Below are 17,699 nucleotides of genomic sequence, written 5' to 3'. Positions count from 1 at the left end.
ATGGGACAGGGGGTGGGGGATGGGAAGGACATTGGAAAGACTCTGGGTCCGTCAAGGAAACCAGGCCACAAACTGAGGGTGGAAGTAAAATAAAGAAAGCCCACTGCAGATCCCAAAGCCTCTATAACACTTGTGACTAGAGCAGAAGCCAGTGGGACTGCTCCCTCAGGCCCAGCCGCAGACCCTATCTCTGGCGGAGCACCCCAGTGCCCTGGGCCAGGAGTGCAGAAGCAGCCCTTGAGAGGTGGTGAAAAGAAGTGTCTTTAGAACTATTGAGCCCATGCCCAGTTTTAGGAACATCTAAAGGCCTGTGGCTCATTCAGGGAAATGAATCAGCTTCGGAAACCAGAAAGGATCCAGGATTTATAGTCAGCTATGCAGAGCTTGAGACCTGCCTGCTTCACCCACTTACCAGCCATAGAAGCAGCAAACTTCTCTGAAGCTCATTATCTCTGTCAGAAAAGTGAGATAATACCTGGCCCAGCTTCCTGACAGAGCTGGGACAAGATTGAACACTCATCACTCATAAAGACCTTTTGGAAACAGCAAAGTCCAGGAAGAAGCCCCAGGGCCAGCTTACTGATTTGGGATGGTCTCCATGAGAGGGACAGGTCTGGGGCTCAGGTTTGGCCTTCTTCCTTATACTGGGCTTCACCTCACCAGGGAGACACGGTGAGTTTGTCTGGAAAATCCCTTTTCAGATCTCCCTCTTCTGACCTCCATTTTCCCTTTTCTCTACAGCATTCTGGCCTAGTTCTTTTTGAAGATAGGGAGACTAGAGACTGGAGACTGAGCAGGCCTCAGATTCTCTCCTTTTTGGCCTCCCAGGCCTGGTTGGTCCAACAGTTCTGGACAGACCTTAATGCTTTACCTGCGGCTCCATTGCGGCTCCCCTCAACAGGACTCTAAATTGCTCTTCTGAGCCAAAGTTTCAACTGTGCCTGCATCTGGGGCAAAATCCAGCTCCCAAAGAAGCCAAGCTTGAAGAAATTCTCCCTCCATACTGACTCCTTGGCCCCGGCCCTGGCTTTTCCAGTCTCTTCCAGAACTGTCTGGGGATCCCAATACTACTTTCTTGGGCAGATGTAGCAGCTCCTGAGGTGAAACAAGCAAGGAATTAATTGAGATGGGCCCTACATCTGTTGGTAGACTTGTGGGCATATAAAACAGACAAAATAAAAGAAAGTGTAGGGACTTCCCTGGTGGCGCAGTGGTTAAGAATCCGCCTGCCAATGCAGGGTACACGGGTTCGAGCCCTGGTCCGGGAAGATCCCACATGCCACGGAGCACCTAAGTCCATGCACCACAACTACTGAGCCTCAGCTCTAGAGCCTGCGCGCCGCAACTACTGAAGCCTGCGTGCCTAGAGCCTGTGCTCCACAACAAGAGAAGCCACCACAATGAGAAGCCCATGCACTGCAACAAAGAGTAGACACCGCTTGCCGCAACTAGAGAAAGCCCATGTGCAGCAACAAAGACCCAATGCAGCCAAGAATTAAAAATAAATAAAAATAAAGAAATTTTTAAAAATAAAGAAAGAAAAGAAAAGAAAATATGGGTACAGTATTTAATTTTGTTTCCAAGTGACTTGGGAAGAAACTAGGTCCTAAATAATTTCTTTTTAAAATATTTTCTTAAATTACAAATATAAAGCATATTACAAAAAGAATAGTATGCAAAAAAGAAAATGAAAATTAGCCAAAATTTTAATACTCAGAAGTAACTGCTGTTAATATTCTGATAATTCTAAAATGTTCTGTGAATATATAAATATATATGAATGAGTATATTTGTTTGTATATTTTATACGTGTGTGTGTGTGTGTGTGTGTGTGTGTGTGTGTGTGTGTGTTTTCACAAAAACTGACCTCTCAGGAGAATCTTGTCCTACCCGGTTACGTGGAAATTTTCTTGCCCTTTTGGAAGTCTGAGATCTTCTGCCTGCATTCAGTAGATATTCTGTGAGAATCATTCCACATGTATCAGTAGATGTATTTCTGATGTATTTGTGGGAGGAGGTGAGCTTCATGTCCTACTACTTAACCATCTTGATCGCTCCCCTCAGGAGAATGTCGATTCATAAGGTCTTTTGTTCTGCTGAGTATCTTGATTGGGTTTGGGTGTGCAAACTGAAGAAAAGGAAAAAGCCACATGCTCCATGATGTAACCTATCCTGTGAGCCCTCCAAAACTTCAGTAGTGTCTAAGTCTCAAAAAATATTTGAATGGGTGTTTTCTTTTAGAAATTTGTACCTAAGTTTTGAATCTTAGTGGATATGGGAAGAAGAAAACTGAAAATATATATTCCTTCATTAACAGTTTTCCTGATAATAAATAATTATCGCAATCTTACCTGGCTATGACATATATTAATATCCTATGGAATCCAATTTGATAGTATTGATATCTTATGTAAAACTTTTGCATAGATATTCATAATGAGGATTTCTCTGTAGCTTTTTATGCTTTCTTTGAAAAGCTTTGATCAATGCTGTGTTGGTTTCTTTTTTTTTAAATTTAATTTTATTTGTTTTTTTATACAGCAGGTTCTTATTAGTTTTCCATTTTATACATATTAGGGTTTCTTATTATTTTGGAAGTTTTCTTTCTCTGTGATTGCTCAAAAAATGTTTAAATACTACTAAATTTATCTTTTCTTTGAAGACTAATAAATATTAGTGTGTGAAACCATCTGGCTTGATATGTTTGTAACGTGTGGCTCCTAACAATGTTCTCATTGTTTTTCATGATTGTTGTTCTGTTTATTTAACTGCCTCTACCTGCAAAAAAAGAAAAAGGTAATTTATACTTTTTCGAAAGTCATCCATTTAATGCAGGTTTTCAAAAGTTGTATATTTACTCATTGTCCCCTCTTTCTTGATCAGTCTATTCAGTGGTGTATCTATTTTTCATAGAAAAGCTTTTGAGTTTATTCACATATTCTGTTGGGGTTTTTCTGTTTGTTTTATTCAGTAATGTTTGCTTTTATCTTAATTAGTTTTGTTGATATTTTCCTGTTCTTAATTTCAATGCTTAGTTCATTTACTTTCATTTTTCCTTGTTGGTACTCTTTCCAATTGTTTAAAGACGAGTTTTAATCATATCCCTTAAGTTTTGATAGGTAATGTTTTGATTATAATTATTTTCAAGTCTGTAATATCAGTTTTATTTTCTTCTTTGACCTTGAAAGTTATTTAAAAGAGGAATTTTTTAATTGCCTGATGAAAGGATTTTTCCCTCAATTTTGTGATTTTTAAAATAATTTGATTGCTTTTATAATTTTTAAAGGTTTTCTTTGTGACCTAAAATATGGTCAATTTTGGTAGATCATCTATGAGTACTTAAAAGAAAGTGAATTCTCTGTTAACAGAATCGGGAGTTCAATATATATTCATTAGCCACTTATTAATCATATATCATTTGAATCATATGCACCCTTATTTTTTATCTACTTGATCTGCTGTGGGTCTACAGGCATCATTTGTTTTTGTCATTGTGATTAAGTTTATTTTTCCTTCCATTTCCTGCAGTCCATATGTCAAGTATTTTGATGGCATGGTATTTAATTCCAAAGATTTATGAGGCTTAGAGCTTTCTCATGTATTTTAGCCTTTTCCACTCTCATCCAGTGCTTTTTGGCTTCATATGTCTTTGTCCAATCTTTCACTTCTAACTTTCTGAGCAACTTTCCTTTAGATGTCTCTTATATGTAGCATATACGGGTATGTTTTGGTTTTGGTTTTGGTTTTTCATTTATTTTATCCAAGTATAATTGATTTACAGTGTTGTGTTAATGTAACATACAGTTTTTTGGTTTTGTACTGAATACAACATTTATTTTATTAACAGTTTGCTTTTTTATTCTATATTTTCTCTTCTTATTACTTCCTTCATTTTTTGGTGTGTTTTGTTTTCCTTCATCTCTATTTTGTCACCTCTGGTGCCTAGTTAATCACACTCCTCAGCTCATGCTCACTCTCACTGTGGGCCCATACCTATTTTCTCTAGTTTTCTTTATCTACGGCCTTGTATCTTTAGTGGCTATTCTCATTCCTTGGCCTCCAATCATTCTAATATGTTTGATGTGTTTCCTTCACTTACATGTGTTGAATATCATTTTTGGTGAGCCTAAATTTTTTTTTTTTTTTTGCGTTATGTGGGCCTCTCACTGTTGTGGCCTCTCTCGTTGCGGAGCACAGGCTCCGGACACGCCGGCCCAGCGGCCATGGCTTATGGGCCTAGCCGCTCTGCGGCATGTGGGATCTTCCCGGACCAGGGCACGAACCCGTGTCCCCTGCATCGGCAGGCGGACTCTCAACCACTGCGCCACCAGGGAAGCCCGAGCCTAAATTTTTTATTTACCTATGGTATTGCTCTGTTTTTCACTTGGTGCTATTTTTTGATCCATCCATGCTGTTGTGTGTACATCTAGTTCATTGCTCCTAACTTCTGCACATTATTTCACCACACTTTCCTTATCTAATCCCCCAGTGATGGACACCTAGATTATCCCCAACTTGTCACTACTGCAAACACTGACAAACTTCCTTTTTCATGTCCCACCAAGAACCTGTGTGAGAATTTCTCTGAATATATATCCAGGAGTGGGATTAATGCAACAAGGACTGCCAGGTGGTCCCCCAAATTGCTACTGCCTCTATCAGTGCATGACCATCCCCTAACCTGACATCCCAAGTAACACTTGGCATTAGTTAGTGCTTCAATTTTGCCAACCCAGTGGGCATAAAGAGAGATCTCACTGGCAATTTTGTTTCCATTTTTCTAATTATCACGTGTGTTAGCCTTCTGGGTTTCCTTTTCTATGAAATAACTACTTGCCCATTTTTAAAACCTTTTTTTAATTGAAGTATACTTAATTTGCAGTGTTGCATTAGTTTCAGGTGTACGGCAAAATGATTCAGATATATATATATATATATATATATATATATATATATATATATATATTCAGATACTAGTAGTCTATGGAGGAGTTCAAGCACCAGATTCTTCCAGATATGAGTAACCCAACTTTACACCAGCTCCTGCAAAATGGGCAGAGCTCTGGCAAAAGGCTGAAGCAAACCCCAGGAGTTTCACATTCTGGGGATAGAGGGAAAAAAGCCTCTGGTGTAGTGATGACTGGGAGAGAATGCAAAGGTCACCATGTATGGGAAGAGAGTCAATAATCCCAGGCTCGTATAAGCAGTGTCAGAGGGACCAGTCTGCCAGACTGGGGCTGAGAAGAGGGGGACTGTATTTGTTTCTTCTTTTTCAGTTTTGATCTTGGAAACGGGGCTCTGCTTGAAAGCAGATAGGTCCTGTCAGCCATCCTGGTCTTCTCTATTTCTCATCGGTGCATAAGACTGGGGAAGTTATCATGATATTACAGTAATCTCAAGATGCATAATTCCTCTGCATCCCTGTAACCTTGCTCCTTCCAATCAGTCAAACCACCAAGTATTTACAGTAATTATGGGGATGGGGTGCCATCAGCTGACCACAGAGGTTGTGGGGGTATGAGGAGTGATCCCTTCCGACACTAAGCTGGAAAACAATTGGGAGCCACCACGCACAAACCTGGAACATTACAGAAGAGAGAGAGACAGTATAGACCGGAGCAGAGAGAAGATGGGGTCATGGCCACACTGGAAACACTTGGGCTTGAGATAAGTGTGGAAACATGAGAAGAAAGAGGGATTTATGGTCTTTGGGGTGTCCTTCAAATGAGGGTTAATGTTGTCCAGTGTCCTCCCCCAGATCTACCCGATAAGCCCCCAGGCACATGCCCAATGATGTCACTGTAGCTGCCTACCCTGACCCTCCTAGGGAAATCAGAATTCCTGAAATGAGTTCTTGTTTCAGGAGGCCATATGTTCCTAAGCAAGGAGGTAAGAGTTCTGTCCATCTCCACAGATATATGGTTAAAATCGACTCTGATTTTGTGTAATGGTTGCTGTGATACACCGCCCAGATCCTCGGTCAGGAATGGAGGACTTATTCCCCCAGGTGCTAGGATTTCCACTGGCAGATAGCCTGCAGTCATCGGCCCTCTTGGGAAAGTGCCTTGGTCACTTTATTCAAGATCACTTTCCTTTCCCACAGTAATGCATCCAATGGTTGATCATCACTGGGGTATAGAAGCAGGGCCCCTTCACTCCAACTCAGGACCACTTTGAGAGAACATCCCAGCCCACGCTATCTATGGGGGTTGGCTGAGACCTTTGTGGAGACTGCTTCAAAGCCCAGCTTCAGCTTCTCCCTCTATACAAACTTGCTTCCTCTGGCAATTTTTGATACTGAGATCACTCCCTGATAAATTTCCTACATGCTAATTTCCATGTCAAGGTCTGCTTCTCTGGAAACCCAACCTGTGACATCTTGTACTCACCCAGTGAGCTCTGAATCTAGAGTGATCACTGAGTCCCAGCCCAGCCCCTTCCCCAGAGCAGGGGTAAGTTATTGAGAGAAGCTTGTTCTTGTCTTCTCAGTGAAAAAGAGTGCCACATTCTCCTGGTGCACAGCAGGCAGAGAGAATTTCCGGGGAGGAGCCCTCAGTACTTCCAGAAAGTGAACTGTTGTGAGGGAGAGTGATTCTGTGCAGCTGGGAATAGCCATGACCATATTTTTAGGGGATGGGTAAATGTCACTATGAGAAGTACATTTGCACTCACTCATCTCAACGAGCAATTCCCAAACTAGGGTCATTGTCCCCAGAGGGATCATGAGAACTTTTCAAGGGTGACCCAGAGACCAGTCCTACAGAACACATTTAGCTACTTTTTTCAGGCCACGCCGTGCAGCATGCAGTATCTTAGTTCCTCGACCAGGGATCGAACCCAAGGCCCCTGTATTGGGAGTGCAGAGTCAACCACTGGACCACCAGGGAAGTCCACATTTAGCTACTTTACATGGCAGAGCCTATGAGATACCTTGCTACCTCCTTGGTGATACTGCTATTATTTGTGGTGATGGTAAAAAAAGGTACTGAAAGGCCCTGGGAAGATCACCATGTGGAATTTATGGAAATCCAAGATCAGGAAGGTTGCACAGAAAAATGCTGTCCAAAATTCCTCATAAGAGCTCTAGGGGTGATTCCTCTGAACGTAAGGTCAGGACTGTGGGGATGCTGTATATTAGGAATGGACTATTTGCCTACTCTAGCCCCCTTGAGTAGATGGAGAGATAGGACAGGGTATTTGTGGAAGCAGTGAGGCCTTTTCTAACAGCTCCTTTATCTCTGTCATCTCCAGATTCTCACTCTGCCATAACCATCAGGGCTCCTGGGATTCAAAATGACATGGGGGACATGGTGGAGCTCCACTGCCAGGCTTAAAGAGAGAGTCTCTCCCGCAAACTTGTATCAGTTTTATCATGGGGATAACATTTCAGCCCCTTTTGGAGAAGGACCATCCTTCGACCTCTCTCTGACCCAGAACATCTGGGAACTATGCCTGTGAGGCTGACAAAGGCCCCAGGACCCAGTGCAGTGAGGCAGAGACACTTTTTGTCACTGGTTGGCTATCCCTGGGCCATGAGCCACAAGCCACTGATCTGACACATAATTTCAACCCTTGTGGCCCAAAACTACTGTCTGATTTGAGAGCATGTGGCAGTACCTCTGACAAGTTGCTCAAGTGAGAGATATCTAAGAACAAGATTTCTCAGTATAGTGATTCTACTTTGTGCACTCAAAAAGCTTTGGGCACCATGCTTCCTGTGTCATCGGGTCTCAGTTAAAGAAACAGAACCACTAGGCAATATATAGAATAAAGAATATTACTATAGATATTTGGCATTACACAATTCTGGGAACTGTCAAACAGTCTATGGTTGGGTTGAAGATGGACTGGTTAAAGAGCTTTCTGTGTCTGATGTGGCAGGCTGACGTCCACAGAGCAGGCATTTATGAGAAGCAAGGACACTCTGGAACCTGCATGAATGAGTGGTACCTATGAGAATAGCTGAGACATGCATTAGTCGCTGAGAATTGCAAGCCATCCACATTGATGATGAGGTTGCCCTGCAGGAGAAGTCAACACCCTTCATCACTAAGCTAGACATGAACGAGGCCCAGGCGTCAGAGAGCTGAAGGAGAAGATCTGGTAGGAGCTGAGCTGCAGACTGCTGCCCCACACCAGCAAAGTGAGCTACTAGAGAGAGAACCACACAGCGTCTTGGGTACAGCTATGCCTCTCAAAGCAGAAAAAGGATAGAGAGCTACTACTTTACTTCCACCTTGCGAACCTTCCACAAATATCTTGTGTGATTCACGCTTACGTAGAACTATGCAGGGGAGGGAATTCTGGCGAACTTAATTCCTGCTTAACTAAGTTGACACAGTGCAAGTCTACCATACTTCCCATCCTGGCCCACTCCCCCTAACTGGGGAGGAAGCACGGTATGATGGCAATATCATGAATTTTTTTAGTCAGACAGACTTGGATTCAAAATCCATCTCTACCAGACCTGTGTCTTTAGGAAAATTATCTAATCCTGCAGAGCCTTTCAGCTTCCTCTCCTATAACACGGACATGTCAATTCCTAGTTTGTTAAATGGGAATTGGCCTTGAATGTGAAGATGAAAACTACCCTACTAAGCATTGATTCTCTTTATTTTCCACCAACTATTGATTCTCTTAGAGGCTACTGGAGTAAAGATTAATTAATATCTTTATTGCTCAATCTGCACCTGTCACATTTTCCTCCTGACAACTTCTCAAGGATTCACTACATTCTGGGGGACAAAGAAGGAGTGTGTCTTCTATCACCTAAAAGTCCTACCCATGCCATGGGCCTTCCAAATGCAGTGATCATTGAGTCTGTGTCTCCTAGAGTTCCCAGGCCCTGTGGACTTCCCAGCATGGCTAGGCCTTCACTGCCTGAGGGGGCTTTCAGACATGCAGTCTGTTTCCCTGGCCTGTGGTGAATGCATATCTCATGAGGTCATTGGTTCAATCTTGACTGCACATTGGAATCACCGAGGGTCTTTAAAAGGTATGGATGCTTGGATCTCCCTTCCAAATTCTTTAAGAATCTGACATGATGCCCAGGAATCAAGATTTTCTAATTCATTTTATTCCCCAGGTGATTCTAATATTTAGACAAACTGAAAACTACTTAAGATCTTACAGACCCCTACATTGATTGCTGGCCCTGAGAGGGATTGTGTCCTCATTCACTAGATCATCCTCCATGCTGCTGACATTCTGATTTTTTTTGGATCCAGAAAAGAGAGTGATGGATAAACTATATTTGGTCTTGTATTCGTTTTCCAGGACTGCCATAACAAAGTACCAGGGTCTGGGTGGCTTATACAATAGAAATTTACTTTCTCACCATTCTGGAGGCTGAAAGTCCAAGGTCAAGGTGTTGGCAGGGTTGGTTTCTTCTGAGGCCTCTCTCCTTGACTTGCAGATGGTCGTGGTCTTCCTGTGTCTTCACATGGACTTCTCTCTGTATGTGTCTGTATCCAAATGTCCTCTTGTTATAAGGACACCAGTCATATTGGGATTACAGCACACACTAATAGTCTCATTTTAACTTAATTGCCTCTTTAAAGGTCCTATCTCTAAATACAGTCACATTCTGAGGTCCTAGGGGTTAGAACTTCACCACATGAATTTCTGGAGTACACGACACAGCCCATAGCAAGTCTCCTCTGTTATCTCCTGTTGGTTGATTTAAAGCTTACTCATGACCACCTAATGTCTAACCACAATAGCCTGATAGGACTTCCCATTCTTACCTTCTCTGCAGCAATTGACTTTTAGTTTGCAACCTCATCTCTCCAGCAAATCTCTCCCTTGCCTCCCTAAATCTCTCGGGGCTCAATCTTACTCCAACCTCACATTTGCTTGGTCCTTTGTGGACTTCCTCATCCTTTTGATGGATTGTTTCTCAAGGCCTGGTTCTTCCCTCTAGCCTTTCTACTCTCAAGAATCCCATCACTTTCAGAGCTTTAACTATGGCTTCTATGCAAATAATTCAAAAATCTGTATCCCCTAACTTCTCTCCTGAGCTCCATGTTTAAAGGACTGTTCCACTACTAGAAGTTTTGTTCAGGCATTTCAGTCATCTCAACTTAACTCATCTAGAATCAAAAACCTCTTCTTCTACAGAACTAATTCCCTTCCTCATGTCCTATTTCTGTTGTAGATTTCAACATTCTCTCACTGGCCCCAGCTGCCATCTCTGAGTCACTCCTATCCTTTCCTGCTCCTTGCCTCAAGTCAGTAAGGACAGCAGTTGTCACTACCTTTTATTCTAAACTCTTGTCAATCTCCCTTCATCATAGTTCTCCCCTCTTCCCTGTATCATTGTCACTCCTAGAAAAGTGTCCCCATCAGCACAGAGACTGAGGTTCTCTCTTAGATCAGAGAGTCTGTCTGTGGTCCCTACTAGCTCATATCTGTGAGCTCAGAGCCCCATGGGAACCACAGAGTGGGCTACTGAACCCCTCCAACTCACACGACATAGTCCCTATGGGGGACATGAACCTCCACCCTTGACTCACACATCTGAACATGGACACTTCCACCCTGCAAGAAAAAGGGCACTAGTGTGTGTTGAGGTGGGAGTTGATTGAATCTCTGTCTTCCAAGAGATCTGATATCTAACCCACATCTCTCAATCTTCTTGAGAACTTCCACTCTCTCACAGAGTCAGTTTCAGTGAGCAAGACAAGAAAAATCAATCTCAAAACACCTCTTTCTCTCCTCTTCCTAACACTGGATGGTAAAATAAGCAACCAGATGCTGAGTAGAGAAAACTTGTCCTGAAAGGGCACCTTGTTTCTTAGTTTTTACAGAGGTCACAGTAACTTAAGCTGTCCTTTTGTGTCAGGCTGACCATAGCTACCAGTGGCTTCTGTTCTTAGATACTGGAGCTGCCCTGAACAGACCTGCCTTCTCCCTATGCAAAAGGAGGGAGAATGCAGAAGGCATTCTTCAACAGATTCTTGTCTTCATGACTCTGCAAGCAAAGAATTGAATAGATACTCAAAGAGAAAGCGATGTTTTCGGTGCTAAACGTCTGCTGGAATGTTCAGAACTGACTTACCAACTGCAAACTCTTTGGAGCTGTTGTCAAGAAACCGCTGTTATATAATATGCCTGGCCTAAGGTATATATAGAGAAAGATGAGTCAGACATAGTTCTTCACTGTTAGGGAGTTTCATAATCTAGTATCAGACACGTATATGTAAAGATTCCTCTTTAAATCCAGTGTTCTGGAGTTCCCTGGGGGTCCAGTGGTTAGGACTCAGTGCTCTCACTGCCATGGCCCAGGTTCAATCCTTCGTCAGGGAACTATGATCCCGAAAGCTACGTGACATAGCCTAAATAAATAAATAAATCCAGTATTCTGACAGAAATAGAATCTATCTTTACAGATGGTGAATTTTATTAAGATTCTATAAAATTACCAAGAATAGTTCTCTTAGAGGCTTAGTGTGTGCCCCACACTGGGATGAGCAACTTTACCAGCATTATGACTTTTAACTATCAGAACAGCCCTCTAAGGAAAATTATTTTCTTCCCATTTTATTAAGTAAGAAGTAGGTAACCTGTTCAAAGTCTCATGACTAGAGATGGTGGGCTAAGGTTCACACTAAGGTCTGTCTCCCCAGCTGGTAACCACTGCTTTCTATGGCCTCCTCAAATGTACGTTTAAACTGGGCAGAGTAAGTAAAAGTTCAGTAGATAGGAAGTAAGGAACAGGATAGTACCATTAGGGATTGGCAGGTGAAAAAGCCACAGAAATATGAAAAATCACAATGTGTTTAGAGGTTGTTATGGACTGAATTGTGCCTCACCCACCATTCATATGTTGACGACCCAACCCCCAATGTGGTTGTATTTGGAGACTGGATCTTTAAGGAGGTAACTGAGGTTAAATGAGGTCGTAAGGACGCCAATATGACTGGCGTCCTTAGAAGAAGAAGAACTGGCACCAGGAGTGTGCTTGCACAGAGGAAAGGCCACGTGAGGACACAGTGAGAAGGCGGCCACCTGCAAGCCAGGAGGAGAGGCTTCACCAGAAACCAGCCCTGATAGCCCCTTGATCTTGGACTTTCAGCTTCCAGAACTGGGAGAAAATTAATTTCTGTTTTTTAAGCCACCCAGTTTGTGGTATGCAGTATGGCATCCTGGGCTGACAGATACAGAGGTCAATGACTAAAATGATACAGAGACATTAGACAGGCAAGTTGGAACTTGACTGTAAAGGGCACTGAATGCTCCAATAAGGAGCTCTTTACTTGGTTGGTGCAGGAAACCTCTGAAGGTTGATAAGAGGATAAGAAACACTGTTCATCCTATTTTACGAATACCCTGTTGGTGGGTATATGGAGAGTCTGAAGAGTAGAGAGACTGATGAGAAGGTTGAGAACACAGATAACACACTTTTCCCAAGCCCAGGCCAGCAGTACAGAGTCCATCAGCCCTGATCACAGTCATTATACCTTGACCCATGTTTCACCATGGGAGAAGGCACCAGCACAGTGCACACTCAGAAGGTTTGCTGATTTGCTATAGGCATTCAGGCATCTAATTTGAACATCAGGGCAGCTTTGGGATGGGTCAGCAAACAGTGGGCACCATAGTCTCCTTTTCATTACTAAGAACAACCAGGAACCCCAGCAGATTCTACTTGCGTTTCCTGTACTTGATCAAAGCATTTGACCTATCAGATGTATGAGACATCCTGGAGAGAACTGACCCCTCTGAGATGTTCATATACATCCTTCGTGAGTGAAGGGGAGATACCAGGTGCCTTTTCTGTAACTGCCAGCACCCCAAAAGGCCATCATCCTACCTGACTTTTGTTCACACAAATGACACTGCAGAGTTTTGTGCTGCTTCAGGAGGATGGTTCAGACAACAGTACGATTTTCAAGTCAGATGGGGGGCAGATCAATCAGAAACTCTGAAAATCACAGCCAGGGCTGCCATTGCCCATTCAAGGCTTTCAACGAGAGCCAATTATTCAGTTGTCATTCAGAAGTGGAAGGCTAGTTTCACCCTCAGCTGGGTTCTAACAGCCAGGACACAGAGGCCCTCTATTATTTTTTTTATTAATTTTTATTGGAGTGTAGTTGCTTCACAATGCTGTGCCGGTCTCTGCTGTACAGCAAAGGGAACCAGCCACACATATACATATAGCTACTCCCCTTCAGATTTCCCTCCCATTTAGGTTACCACAGAACATCGAGTGGTGTTCCCTCTGCAGAGGTCCTCTATTATGATACTGACCTCCAGGGCATCACTATTGAGAGTTCCTATGGCTCTAAGACCTATGGCTACAGGCAACTCACATCTGATCAACTGAAGTTACAGCAAAAGATAATACCCCATACAAGTAATAACTGCATCTTGATAGAGAAAGAACAGAATATTCCAGACCTGCTAGCAGATCCACAGGGAAGAAGTTTTCATGGAATCTGAATATTGAAGTTAGAAAGAATCTCAGAGATCAGCTTGGTCAAGGATCCCCACCTTTGTGGATGGAAAGACAATGCTCACCCTAAAAGCATCATGGGAGACCATAGTGGCTTCTAATATGTGCAAGGAGGGGACAAAAAGATGTATGGGGGGGGCCCTTCAGATTCAGTGGAACCACCCCATGATGGACCCGTTGAACTGCCAGGTGGATCTGACAGTGCTACTATCATGATGGCAACCAGTCTGCAAAACCCGTGATCAAGCTGACCTTCCCCCTCTCTAGATGAAGAGAACTGAGAGCTAGAGAGATGAAGTAACTTGCCCAAGCTCACCATGTTTGGTGGGAGCAGAGCTGGCACTAGCTTCCTTCTCACATTTAGAATACTTCCGACTATTTCATTTATGTATAAGGGGTTTTTGTACCATCTAGATTGTAGGCTCCATGCAGGTACTATCACATCTGTCTTCACCACACCATCCCCAGTCCCTGACAGAGTCCCTGAAATATTACAGAATACTCAATAAATATTTTTTGACAGACTCACTAAAGTGAGAGCTTCTTGAGAACAAGACTAATAGTCAGCATTTAATGAGAGCTTATGTGTGCCAGGCAGAGTTCAAAGAACTTATTTGTGTTAGTTTATTTAACCCTCAGAATAACCCTGAGTCATTATCATCTTTGCCATCTTAGAGAACACAGCACAGCCCAGAGAGATTAAGTAAATTACCCAGGATCACACAGGAAGTGGCCGGCCTGTGTCTCTCACCCAGGCATTGTATATCAGAATCCACTCTCTTTTTTTTTTTTTTTAATGACTGACAGTAAGACATCTCTTGTTTATTTCCAGAAATATTCATTAAGACGAGGCAGGAGATTTATCCAGAGCTGTAAACTTGGTACAGGCAGATAGAGACACTAATAAGATATTAATGATGTTATATATTGTTTATTTTTGTTTTTTTTTAACATCTTAATTGGGGTATAATTGCTTTACAATGGTGTCTTAGTTTCTACTTTATAACAAAGTGAATCAGTTGTACATATACATATGCAGAACCCACGCTCTTATTCACCATAAAATACTGCCTCTTCATCCATCTCTTCTGTATCCACAGCTAACACATAGACAGCACTCAATCCATATTTATAGAATAAATGCCACATCAACAGACAACAGCCCAAGTCTATGACTCTTTCAGCATCAGGTAGTCCCGCCGGTTGCACCACATGGGTGGCCACTGTCTCAGCTCTGACTGAGGCACCCTGATCCCCTCTGGCTGAAAAGAATGGCTAGTTGGGTTTCTTCTTATTCTGGCTGAGCCTTCCTCCCTCAGCCCAGTCTTCCAGAGTCAGCCCCGTCCTTTAGGAAAGAGTGCCCTCTGCTGACACAGACCAGCTCTTGTTGTGTGCATCCCTTTGGTACTGCAGTGTGAGCTGTGAAAAACATTCAGCCAGTTCCATCCAGCCTGAGCCCTCTGGACACATCACCTCCTGCTGCTGCATCCAGATTAATTTTAAGACCAAGCCAGATGGAGAATTGAGGTTACTGCATAATGAGCACGCTTTGGCCCTGAGTCTTGTTGCCTGTCCGTTCCTCCTGCTGAGGCACCCCTTGGCCATCTTCTGCCTCTTCCTGCCCCTCCCCCACTACGGGGTCCACACTGAAAAATCCCACACAAATTGCATCCCTTTGTTAGCAGTATAGGGTCTTTGGTTTTCCTGACTGCTGACTTTCTGAGATTCTCTCTCTGAGCCCTATTTTCTTACCAGCTCCTCTCCTATTTTCACTTACTGTCTCAGTGAATACTATGTTTTCCTTGCTGCCACAGGGGCCCACATGCAGCCTGGGATGGCTCCCAGAGGCCCCCCTATTCCAATTCCCCTGCTCCAGTGGGGCTGCATTCAGTGTGTAGCAATGATGATGATTTCCTTTGGGCTTAAATTCCAGAACTGAACCCAAGGGGGAGGAGAGATGTGGTGAAGTCACCACTGGGTGAGGATTGGAGGGGTCTCCTAACCACTCCAGCTCCTGCTGAGGTTCTAAGGAAAAGAAAAATGACAAGTGATATTATTGTCATTCATTTTTTAACTTCCCCTTCATAAACTCTTAAAAATGGTATAAAAATGAATCCAAGGGGCACTGCGAGAGAGACAGAGAGATTGACAAACATAGACAAGCATCTACCCAATAGCCATGGTCCAGATATAGCATGGCAAACCATTGGCCATACAGGACAAGAGCAGGAGAGGGAGACTTTTGGACACCAGAGGGGCAGACTCCCTGAAAAAACATTGGCTACATGGCCTCTTAATGGTCCAGCTCTGACCATCCATGTTGGAAGACTGTGGGAAAGTACTTCAATGACTTCATGATACAGAAAATTTGGGTGGAGCTTCCCTGGTGGCGCAGTGGTTGAGAGTCCGCCTGCCGATGCAGGGGACACGGGTTTGTGCCCCGGTCCGGGGAGATCCCACGTGCCGCGGAGCGGCTGGGCCCGTGAGCCATGGCTGCTGAGCCTGCGCGTCCGGAGCCTGTGCTCCGCAACGGGAGAGGCCACAACAGTGAGAGGACCACGTACCGCAAAAAAAAAAAAAAAAAGACCCAGATGCCTCTGACACCTCTACCCCTTATGCCCATCACGATGCTCCCTTCCCAATTTCCACATTTATGGGTATCAGTGGGCTGGACCAGAGTCTGGGTCCTAGATGTCCCTCCTCTGGAGACCTCTAAGACTCCAAAACTTCCACTTTCCTGATTTCATTTCCAAGGAGCGAACAGATGAAGCTTGTATGAGAAACCATCCCTCTTCTTTCCACTTCCTTTTAATACATGACCCCTATACTGTTCGCAAATGCTAGTTGTGGCTATCGGGATCCTTAGTTGTAGTTATTACTCCAAGTGATATATAATTAACTACTTAGTTCTTTTTTCCTTCATTAAACTGTAAGCAAATTGAGAGCAGAAGCTTCTTGTTTTCTGTTCCATCACCTGTAACTAGTACAAGAGTTGCATCATGATCATGAAAAACCTAGGGGTGAAACAGGAATAAAGACACAGACTTAGTAGAGAATGGACTTGAGGCTATGGGGAGGGGGAAGGGTAAACGGTGACAAAGCGATAAAGAGGCATGCACATATATACACTACCAAACGTAAGGTAGATAGCTAGTGGGAAGCAGCCGCATAGCACAGGGAGATCAGCTCGGTGCTTTGTGACCGCCTGGAGGGGTGGGATAGGGAGGGTGGGAGGGAGGGAGACGCAAGCGGGAAGACATATGGGAATATATGTATATATATAACTGATTCATTTTGTTGTGAAGCTGAAACTAACATACCATTGTAAAGCAATTATACTCCAATAAAGATGTTAAAAAAAAAAAAGAGTTGCATCATTGCTATTCAATAACTGATGGTAGAAGAGATGAAACATTTGCTTAAAAATAAGTTGCTCATTCTCTGGGTTCTGGGCTGCTTTGGGAGCCCACCCAAGCACACATGTCAGATCACCTGAAGCTGAACATCATTGTCCCTGGAGAGGACCTGCTCAGAGCTGCCCACTCAGTTCTGCTAAAGAGAAGCTGCTAGGGACTCCTATGAATGGACCTGCTCAGTTTGCATCCAGCCACAGGAACTAAGCTCTTTTGCACATCATGTGCTTCTAGGATGGGCAGCATTCCTGGCCCTCCTGGAGAGCGTTAGAAGGCGCCCTGTGACAGCCTGGAAGGTACACTGCTCAGATCTCCCTCTAAGAGAGAATCTGTCCCCAAGAATGAACTTTCAGGATCCACTGCAGCATTTGAACCAATGCTAACCTCTCCCCAGATGGCTACAGCCACTGAGCACAGCAGGGGTGCTGTTGATCCTGAGAGGAAGACACTCATGTGCGTTCCCAAGCATCCAGAAATAATGGCATCAGTGCCAGACTTCAGAAACATTGCCTTGCACATGTCTCTGATTCTTGTACAACAGGATTTGGAAGAAGGGTCCAATAAGAGTGTCTGCCACATAGATGGAGGAAGATGTGAGATGAGGATGTGTGACAGCCCGGGGAAGATGCCTTTACCATGTACACTTTATTGTGTAAAGCAGTGGAAAATTGTATTCCCTGGAATTCCCAAAGGTTCTGATGTTTGTGAGAAAAGCTGCAGTCATGTGTGTGAGTAGGGTGAATTATACCTCCCAGGGAATACAGTGCAGCAAAACAAGTTCACAGGTCTGGAGGGGTGTGTGTGTGTGTGTGTGTGTGATCAACAAGGGA

This window comes from Tursiops truncatus, chromosome 1 (assembly GCF_011762595.2).
Source record: "Tursiops truncatus isolate mTurTru1 chromosome 1, mTurTru1.mat.Y, whole genome shotgun sequence".
NCBI lineage: Eukaryota > Metazoa > Chordata > Mammalia > Artiodactyla > Delphinidae > Tursiops > Tursiops truncatus.
This window is presented reverse-complemented; position numbering follows the sequence as displayed.